The 8,749-nt window shown below is 38.4% G+C and overlaps 1 long non-coding RNA gene across 1 annotated transcript; it reads right to left on the bottom strand.

Annotated features, from left to right (window-relative positions):
• Positions 1-2,816: 2,816 nt before the first annotated feature.
• Positions 2,817-8,169, bottom strand: LOC139030268 (uncharacterized). The gene is made up of 2 exons (XR_011482577.1): positions 7,991-8,169; positions 2,817-2,952 (listed from the first exon to the last, which is right to left on the bottom strand). It is a non-coding gene; the product is annotated as an uncharacterized lncRNA (long non-coding RNA).
• Between the last annotated feature and the right edge of the window lie 580 nt (positions 8,170-8,749).

Raw genomic sequence — 8,749 nt, forward strand, 5'->3', positions numbered from 1 at the left:
TGGCGTCCTCCAACATCTGCCTGGTTCCTCAGGGGCCGGACTGATGAACTGAAAAGAGGTGATGGGGCCCACCAACTCTATATCCTTTGGTCTTAAACTACTAAAGACCAGCTGGGATGGGATTTTGGTTTTAATATATTATGTTGGCTGGGAGTAGGGAGTGGGCTGCATGATTCAGAGCTTCCACTTGGCCTTCCCATCATGAGAGGTCTTATTTCAAAGGCAAAGAAACCAATACAGTGATTGTACCAAATACAAAGTATATCTTCTCCTGATAGACATCTGGGGCAGGAGATGACCAACTGGGTGGGTCCATGGACCCAGTGGACACGTGATGAGTCAAAGCTAGGCCAGGATTCTGTTAATTACATGATGATGATGCTTCAGGTCTCCGGGTGTTGTTAACTTCAATCCTGCAGGAGAAAGGCCTCTGAAGTCAATCAAGGAGGCAGTCTTCTTCTTCAAGAGTGAAGGGGAGGGGACTTCCCTGGTTGCCCAGTGGTTAAGAATCTGCTTTGCAATGCATGGGGCACAAGTTCAATCCCTGGTCAGGGAACAAAGATCCCACATGCCTTGAAGCAACTAAGTCCATACACCTCGACTCCTAAGCCCATGTGTCACAACTAGAGAGTCCATGCACCACAACAAAAGATTCCACGTGATACAACAAAGACCTGATGCAACCAAATACATAAATATATTTTTTAAAACAAGAGTGAAAGGGACACTATTTCTGCTAGTTTGAAGAATTCAGAGAAACCTATGACCCAAGATTTTTAGTTCAACAATCCAGAGGTCTCCATTCCTTCCAGGGACCCATACTTTCCTGGCCTATCTACTTCTGTCGAGAATTAAATTTACTTCAGAGCTCTGTGAATTTTATGATTAACTCCTGGTCTTGGTCCTTAGCTGTCTGTGGCCTTTGGCTTTAGAAGACTAGAGTACTTTATCAGCAGCAACCAAGGAAGCCCTCTGACTTTCACTGTTGCCAATATAACTGTCAAATAGTCATTCTCAGCCTTTTACTGTCTTTTTCCAAAGTGTCAGTTGAGCTTGACAAGAGCTACCCAATTCCACTGACCTTGTGTTATTTCTTTCATATTTATTAACACCTGATACCTCTCACTAGCTGCTGCATTTTCTCCCACCAGTTTCCCATCCCAGAGTCCCATTAGGGAAAGCCTTAACAAAAGTCTTAACAAAAACTCTGCTTCCTTGGACCAGGGCTTGTCTACACTTCATCCACCACCACTCAGGGGGTCTTCACTGCCAGGTAGGGGGCAAGTGATCCAGCTCCAAACTTCTACCTTAGTGTCTGCTTTCTCCGACCACTTCCAATACCAACTGTTATAGACCAGGTTCCCCAGAAAGCAAACCCTGGGACAAAAATTAGCATGTGAGGTTGATGAGGGAGCCCTCTTGGGACTGGGTCTCTGGAAAGGAAGGGATGGGTTGGGCAGGACTGAAGAGAGAAGTGGGGTTGTGATGCAGTCCCAGCTGCGGGCCTCGACCTACCCCACAGGGAGATCTGATGTTGAAATAGCCATTCAAAAGAGTCAGAGCATGGGAACTGGCCTTTACACCCTTGCCTCTCGCAGTCCCTGGAAGCCAGCGGCTAATGGAAGGGGCGTGCCCTTGGGCAAGGGGAATTCCTTCATCCAAGAGTTCGAAAGAGAGCTGAGGGCTAGGGCTGTCTGCCAGCAGCCAACAGCTGGGTAAATAAGTCTTTAGTCCTGAAGGGGATCTGGGTGGTACATCACAGCATTGGTGCCAATTACTTTGGATGCACCAGAAAGACGTTCAAAATAGATTTAAAAATGAAAAAAAAGGGGGGGGTTATAAAAGAATATTGTCTACGTGATCATTAATACACAAGGTATTAATGATGGTTCTGTCTTTGTGGTGATGGATTCTGATTTGTTTTTCCCCTTGATTATCTACATTTTCTAACATTCCTTTAGTTGACTACTTGTAACATGGGGTGTTACTTTTAACTTTAAATTTTTCTGGAGATAAAATCAAACATGATATAAGAAATTAGAAATAAAGTATTTGAAATTCTTCTTGTTAGTTTAAGCTATTTCATCAAAAAGATTTAGGTTGTGACTTTTTAATTTAAGTAAGTAAATGCATAAAAGTGAGCTGAGGAACACATGTTGTCTTTTGCAATTAGTAAAAATAGTCACACTGTCCAGTCATTGCTAAACTGGAAGTTATATTGCTGCCGTATTGTGGCTTTCATCTGGACATTCAAAAACTCTTAATGAGAAATTATTGCAAGTCCTAGTTAGCTGATGGGCAAAATGAAAAATAGAGAAGTAAAGATATCCAGCCAAAGCTGCACAGATTACTGGTAGAAAAGACACCCTCAGCTTCTTATTTAGAACCCCGTTTTCTAATTATTCAGCAATCCTTTCTCCAAGTAAAGTTTAGGTTAAGAGCACTCAATATCCAACTCACTTGCTCTAAAGTGGTCCTCTTAATTACTAGTGCCATTAACTTTATGTGTCATTATTGGAGCAGGAGGTGGGGAGGGAGGTAGGAAATGTAAAGGAAATAGGAAGTAATAAATTAATTTCTAACCAAGGTCAGCTGTTCCCCAGAGCACAAAGCAATGGATGGTGGATTATATTGGCACAAAAAGTTATTTTGACAAAGTTCTTAGGAAGTGGGCAGAAAATTCTGTCCAAGATACAAAATATTCATCAGCTAAAAAATACGGTGAAAAAAATATTTGAGTTTAAATAGTTCTCTACAAGTTCTTTCTTCTATGTCTATTCTTTACAGAACAAGTTGAACCTAAAGCAGCCTCTACGTAAATGGAACAAGAAGGTTTAATAAAAAGGAGTCAGAAAGAGAGAGACAGAGACAGATCTCCAAGCAGTCTTTCAGTTCGCCGGGCAGCTGGGACAGCATTTCCATTTTTATAGTCTCCTTCAGGCAGCCTTCAATCTGTTGGAGAGTCACATATTACTAGTCATCAGTAAATCAGTAATTCATCATTCATCAGTTGAAAAGTAAATAAAACAAACCCATATGACACAGCTAATAGTAGTTTGGTAAATGAGATATATAGATACTCAAGACATAAGATATTTTATGTAATCAGATGCTACAAACTTCACAGATTTTGTGGACAAGGACAAAAAATACTTTCAAAAACTAAAGTTGATAAGAATAAACACAAAACACCTTAAACAGCTTCCTGATGTGTTGCCAAGGAAGAAGACATCCTCACCTATGTAATATTCTTAACAAAGTTTCACCTGGACTGTTAGCAAGCCAAGTCCAAAATGTTGGATTAGACTCTCACAATGTCACTGCTATGAAAGAAAAAATAAATTCAAACGTGGGGATGGGGGACTATTGTAGATCAAAGTTAACTAAAATGGCATGACCATTAAATGTAGTAAGGGATATTTGAGGGGATACTAGATTTTTAAAAAGGGTTATCAGGTATATTTTTAATTGAGTAAACTTGAATATGGACTGTATATTAGATAATATTACTATAGCAATATTTTATTACTTGTTTGTGATAAGGCTGTTTTGGTTCCAGAATGCCTTTGTTCTTAGAAGATGTGTGCTGATGTATTTAGAGGTGAAATGTCATATATCTGCAACTTACTTTAAAGTGGTCAGGAAATCAATGTCCACATATAAAAAAGAAATGTTTATACATGTATATATATGTTTATATACACATACATAAAATGTATACATATATAAAAATGTTTGTGTATGTGTATATATATACATATATATATAGAGAGAATATGACATATATGAATAACTGGTGAGTATAGGTAAAGTACTATTCTTTCACGTTCTCTATAGGTTTGACCTCTTTTTTTCCCCAAAAAGAAATAAAAAAATAAACTCAAAATGGAGGTGATTATTCATCAGTGGAAGTGATTATCCACCAAAGAAAGTGTAAGTGACTTTTATACACGGGGCATTTTGCACCACATTTTCCCCACCATGTCCTTGAATCACAAGCAGAAAGTTAAAAAAAAAATCCTCAGGTTGGAGCTCTTTTCAAAGAATTAATGTTGAAAGTGATGTCAGTTTTTTAATTTTCACTCTTTGGTCAAAGGTAATATATTTCAAACAACTTTTAAATCTATATGAAATTCTGTCTATCAGATATACTCTGTTATGATTTCTTTTTATTTTAAAGGAATTAACAAACTTTGAGCTTCAGTTGCTTCTTCTAGGGACTATGGAAGGAGATTTTTAGCAATACATGGTTTATAATCAAAAGCAACTTATAATCTGGCTATAGAAGTCTAATGCCAACCAGTATTATTATATTATTATATGATATATATTATATTATTATTATATTATCTCCAGTATTCTTGCCTGAAAATATCCCAGGGACAGAGGAGTCTGGTGGGCTGCAGTCCATGGGGTCGCAAATAGTCAGGCGTGACTAAGCGATTGAGCACGCATGCATAGAAGTCTAAATTTTATTCATTTATTTTTTCCATTTTAAAAAATTTTATTTTAGTTGGAGGCTAATTACTTTACAATATTGTAGTGGTTTTTGCCATACATTGACATGAATCAGCCATGGGTGTACATGTGTCCCCATCCTGAACCCCCCCCCCACCTCCCTCCCTATCCCATCTCTCTGGGTCATCCCAGTGCACCAGCCCTGAGCGCCCTGTCTCATGCATCAAACCTGGACCAGGCGATCTACTTCACATATGATAATATACATGTTTCAATGCAATTCTCTCAAATCATCCCACCCTTGCCTTCTCCCACAGAGTCCAAAAGTCTGTTCTTTACATCTGTGTCTCTTTCACTGTCTTGCATATGGGGTCATCATTACCACCTTTCTAAATTCCATATATATGCATTTATATACTATATTGGTGTTTTTCTTTCTGACTTACTTCACTCTATATAATAGGCTCCAGTTTCATCCACCTCATTAGAACTGATTCAAATTCATCCTTTTAATGGCTGAGTAATATTCAATTGTGTATATGTACCACAGCTTTCTTATCCATTCGTCTGCTGATGGGCATCTAGGTTGCTTCCATGTCCTGGCTATTATAAACAGTGCTGTGATGAACATTGGGGTGCACGCGTCTCTTTCAATTCTGGTTTCCTCAGTGTGTATGACCAGCAGTGGGATTGCTGGGTCGTATGGCAGTTCTATTTCCAGTTTTTTAAGGAATCTCCACACTGTTCTCCATAGTGGCTGTACTAGTTTGCATTCCCACCAACAGTGTAAGAGGGTTCGTTTTTCTCTGCACCCTCTTCAGCATTTATTGTTTGTAGACTTTTTGATAGCAGCCATTCTGACCAGGTACCTCACTGTAGTTTTGATATGCATTTCTCTGATAATGAGTAATGTTGAGCATCTTTTCATGTGTCTGTTAGCCATCTGTATGTAGAAGTCTAAATTTTAAACCATGGAATAAATATCCAAGACTAGTACTATATTTAAATACATTTACTAATTTATGATGCCACAGAAAAATAATCAGATTTGGTTGAACATATGAACTTGACATTTTATAGAAAAACAGTTAAGTAGAGGTAATTTTGTATGGTTCAACTACACATTTTCTATTTACCATACAGGCCCAATTATAATATGAGGTGCTTTTATTTGTTCAAAAAATTATTCTTCTAAAAAGAAAGCACTTATTGAAGTCATCGAAAGTTCTCTCAACTTATAAGGAGCTCTTTAACTACTCTATTTTGAGCAATAAAACATTTTGCGAGAAAAACACATTCACCTGAACAGACCTTGACCATTGCCTACTTTGGGTGTTTTTGTGGTTACCTGGCAGGATCAGGTTTTTTTTTTTTAATTAAAAAAAAATAGGGAGGTAGGAGCAGGGTTCAGGATGGGGAACACATGTACACCCATGGCTGATTCATGTGAATGTATGGCAAAAACCACTACAATATTATAAAGTAATTAGCTTCCAATTAAAATAAATTAATTAATTTACAAAAAAAATGTTAAAACAGATCTGCTGCTGCTGCTGCTAAGTCACTTCAGTCGTGTCCAACTCTGCGACCCCATAGGTGGCAGCCCACCAGGCTCCCCCATCCCTGGGATTCTCCAGGCAAGATCACTGGAGTGGGTTGCCATTTCCTTCTCCAAAGCATGAAAGTGAAAAGTGAAAGTGAAGTCACTCAGTCGTGTCTGACTCTTAGCGACCCCATAGACTGCAGCCTACCAGGCTCCTCCATCCATGGGATTTTCCAGGCAAGAGTACTGGAGTGGGGTGCCATTGCCTTCTCTGAAAACAGATCTAGTAGCTGTTCAAAAGAGGTTGATCCCACAATTGTAAATGTTCATTTTATTTTGCTTCATTTTATTTTTATTTATTTAGTTGTGGTGAAATACACATAAAGTTTACCATCTTAGTCATTTTAAGTGTATAGTACAGTAGCATTATTAAGCATATTCACACTGCTGTGCAACCATCCATCTCCAGAACAACTTTTGTTTCATAAAACTGAAACCCTGGGATCTTTTAAATCATAACTTCTCTTTCCCCTTTCTCCAGCCCCTGGTAACCACGATTCTTTCTGTCTATTCTAAGTACCTCATGTATGTGGAATCACACAGTATTTGTCCTTTTGTGACTGGTCTACAAGGTTCATTCATTACAGCATGTGTTAGAATGTCCTTCCTTTTTAAGACATAATAATGTTCCATTGTGTGTACATATATATATCACATATGTTTATCCATTTATCCATCAATGGATATTTGGGTTGCCTCTACCTTTTGGCTATTTTGAATAATGCTGCTATTAACATGGGTGTACAAATTTCTCTTTGTGATCCTGCTTTCAATGCTTTTGTGCATATAACCAGGAGTGGAATTGTTGAATCATATGGTAATTTTATCTTTAACTTTTTGAGGAACTACCATGCTGTTTTCCACATCATCTGTACCATTTTGTATTCCTACCAAGAATGCACAGGAGTTATAATTAGAAACTGGAACCACATCTTCCCTAACTTTTGTTATTTTATGGCTTTTTTTGCTTTTGTTTTTTTTGATAGTAGCCATCCTAATGAGTGTAAGGCAATTGATTTTATTTTGAACCTGATTTTTAAAACATCATTTAAATGATTGTATTATAAGATCACAGATATATATCTTTGAAAAGATTGTGGGGGGAAACTATTATTAAATAAACAGGCTTACAAGAAAATTTATAATAACAACATCAGTTCTGAATTTCAAAATTGACAGAATATGCTCTGAAGACTGTATTGGAGGAATAAAAAGATGGCTCTATGAAGAAAGCAACACTAATGCCAAAGTTGCCCATGAAGAATGTGAATAAAATTGCTTCATGAAATGTGTAAGTAAAAAGAAGTGATATTGCTAAATTAATATTTTATGCATATAATGTTAAATATGTATGTGTATCTAGATTAATAAACCATAAATAGGCAAATAGCCTGTTTTAATTATATCCCCAAAGTTTATATATTCAAATTGGCCAAAAAAATGACTTAAAAGTTTATATATTCAAAACAGCCCAAAATACAAGCTTAACTTACATTGGGGGCCACCTTCCACCCAACTGTGCACAGTATACAATGTTTAATAGTATAAACATTACTTGAGGTACTTGTGACTGTCCTTCTCTTAGGAGAAAGAAACTGGCAACCTAGGCACCTCCTCTGAGCAGAGATCAGAGGTCGATGTTTGATAAAGGTGAATTTGAAAACGCCCAACTAAATTTTTAATGGACGATAATATGAAGAGGTCCTGGTTAGGCCCCAGGAACGAGGCTATGAGAGCATTACAAAGTCATTCCTTTTAGGGGCACAGAGCATTCTGACGACACAATCTCAGAGTGGTGGTCCTGTAAAGAAACAAGGGCAAGTTTGTGGTAGACCACGCCACAAGCCCACAGCACAACCGGGCTGGACTGGGCACGAGAAGAGATTACTTAAACAGATGTGGTTCTTTCTTCTCGGAGAGCTTACTAACCTTTGAAACGGGTGCAGTCAAGGGTCTCAGAGTTTGCTGCTCTCTAAAACAAAACAAAACCCACACACACAACAATGAAAGAACTAAGGATGTATATGCTTAGTTCAATAAACAAGTACTGAGTGCATAGTATATATATATATATCTATATATACACACACACTAGGGCTTAAGTTCAATTCAAGGAACAAAAAGCTAAGCAGGACACAATCATAGAGAGCCGATGATGACAGCAAATAAACTGAGCACCGACTATGTGCCAGGCACATCCCATGTGCCTGGCACATCCCTGAGAAGTTTATGTGAGTCGGTCCAAGTAATCCTTGAAGCGATCCTGACCAGGACCTCGGAAGCCCTGCATGATCTGGCCTGTGGCGCCCTCCGACTCATTTCCTAGCACTCTCCCCATTGGCCTTTCCTCTTCAGCCACACTGCTCTTGGATTCCCCGACCACACCAAGGACATTCCATCCTGAGGGTCTGTGCACTTCCTGATCCCTCTGCCTGGTGGGCCTTTCCCAAGATATCTGCAAGGCTCCATCCTCACCTTCTTCAGGTCTCTCCTCAAAGGTCACAATATCAGAGAAAGCACCCTGCTGAGTGGCTGAGTAGTCTGGATTCCAAGTAAGATCCATTAATGCCTAGCCCATCCTTTTTATTCAGACCCAAAGTCATCCAAAATTAGGTGTTTCCACTAAATTTTCACTTTTTCCCTAAACCATCATTTATTTATCATTTAGCTAATATCTCAATCAAAATA

Source organism: Odocoileus virginianus, chromosome 21, assembly GCF_023699985.2.
Source record: "Odocoileus virginianus isolate 20LAN1187 ecotype Illinois chromosome 21, Ovbor_1.2, whole genome shotgun sequence".
NCBI classification, from domain to species: Eukaryota; Metazoa; Chordata; class Mammalia; order Artiodactyla; family Cervidae; genus Odocoileus; species Odocoileus virginianus.